The sequence below is a fragment of the Bos taurus genome, chromosome 3 (genome assembly GCF_002263795.3).
Source record: "Bos taurus isolate L1 Dominette 01449 registration number 42190680 breed Hereford chromosome 3, ARS-UCD2.0, whole genome shotgun sequence".
NCBI lineage: Eukaryota > Metazoa > Chordata > Mammalia > Artiodactyla > Bovidae > Bos > Bos taurus.
In genome coordinates this window covers 16,596,629-16,598,625 of record NC_037330.1, presented here as the reverse complement: position 1 = coordinate 16,598,625, position 1,997 = coordinate 16,596,629, and positions in this window count along the sequence as shown.

The window sequence follows — 1,997 nt, the reverse complement described above, 5'->3', positions numbered from 1 at the left end:
ACAGTATAAAGCCTGGCATGCGGAGGCGTTCAGCCAGGGATGGATGTCATGTGGACCAGCTCTGCCCCACTAGACAGTCTGCCCAGGTGGAACATGGCCTCCTTGGCCACGGCCAGGACGTTTCAAGACAGTCCACAGCTGGAGCTAGAGCTTTGGGAGGCAAACTGAGGAGTGCCTGGTCCACAGTAGACCCTCAGTATATGGTGGTGGGCTGAATGGAGAATGGGTGAAACACCATGCTAGACCTTGAGCCAGATTTAAAAATGGGTAAGACTTTATACCAGTCCTTCAGGAGCATTTTTTACAATTACATTTGGCTATGCTGGGTTTTTGTTGCTGCACGGGCCCTTCTCTGGTGGTGGTGAGTGGGGGCGAATCTCTAGTGCAGTGCAGGGCTTCTCGTTGTGGTGAGGTCTCTTGCTGTGGAGCATAGGCTCTAGAGTATTCAGGTTTCAATAGTCTTGGCATGTGGGCTCAGGAGTTGCAGCTCCTGGGCTCTAGAGCACAGGCTCAGTAGTCATGGAGCATGGCCTTAGTTGCTCTGCAGCATGTGGGATCTTCCCAGACCAGGGGTCAAACCCAAGTCCCCTAATTGGGAGGTGGATTCTCTGCCAGTTGAGTCACTGGTGTGTGTGTGTGTGTGTGTGTGTGTGTGTGTGTGTATGTATGGGAGCTCCGTCAGGTCTAACTCTTTGCAACTCCATGGGCTGTAATAGCCTGCCAGGCTCCTCTGTCCATGGAATTTTCCAGGCAAGAATACTGGAGTGGGTTACCATTTGACCCAGGGATCAAACCCACATTTTTTGTGTCAGGCAGATTTTTTACCACTAGCACCACCAGGGAAGCCCAGAAACTTTGAGAGACGTAACTTTGTATGAGAAGTTTTTTGTTTTTGTCATGCTATGGCTTGTGGGCTCCTGGTTCCCCAATTCAGTCAGTTCACTTCAGTCGCTCAGTCGTGTCCGACTCTTTGCGACCCCATGAATCGCAGCACGCCAGGCCTCCCTGTCCATCACTAACTCCTGCAGTTCACTCAAACTCACGTCCATCGAGTCGGTGATGCCATCCAGCCATCTCATCCTTTGTCGTCCCCTTTTCCTCCTGCCCCCAATCCCTCCCAGCATCAGAGTCTTTTCCAATGAGTCAACTCTTCACATGAGGTGGCCAAAGTACTGGAGTTTCAGCTTTAGCATCAGTCCTTCCAAAGAACACCCAGGACTGATCTCCTTTAGAATGGACTGGTTGGATCTCCTTGCAGTCCAAGAGACTTTCAAGAGTCTTCTCCAGCACCACAGTTCAAAAGCATCAATTCTTCGGTGCTCAGCCTTCTTCACAGTCCAACTCTCACATCCATACATGACCACTGGAAAAACCATAGCCTTGACTAGACAGACCTTTGTTGGCAAAGTAATGTCTCTGCTTTTGAATATGCTATCTAGGTTGGTCATAACTTTCCTCCCAAGAAGTAAGCGTCTTTTAATTTCATGGCTGCAGTCACAATCTGCAGTGATTTTGGAGCCCCCCAAAATAAAGTCTGACACTGTTTCCACTGTTTCCCCATCTATTTCCCATGAAGTGATGGGACCAGATGCCATGATCTTCGTTTTCTGAATGTTGAGCTTTGAGCCAACTTTTTCACTCTCCTCTTCTGCTTTCATCAAGAGGCTTTTGAGTTCCTCTTCACTTTCTGCCATAAGGGTGGTAGCATCTGCATATCTGAGGTTATTGATATTTCTCTCGGCAATCTTGATTCCAGCTTGTGCTTCTTCCAGCCCAGCGTTTCTCACGATGTACTCTGCATAAAAGTTAAACCCCCCAACCAGGGATCAAATTCAGGCCCCCCTGCAGTGGTAGCACAGAATTCTAACCAATGGATTGCCAGGGAATTCCTAAATTTTTAATAAAGGACATTTATAAATATGTGTTATAAAATCTCGTAAAACAAAAAGCGGCAAAACAGAATGGGGGTGACAGGATGAAGGACGACAGAGGCCTGG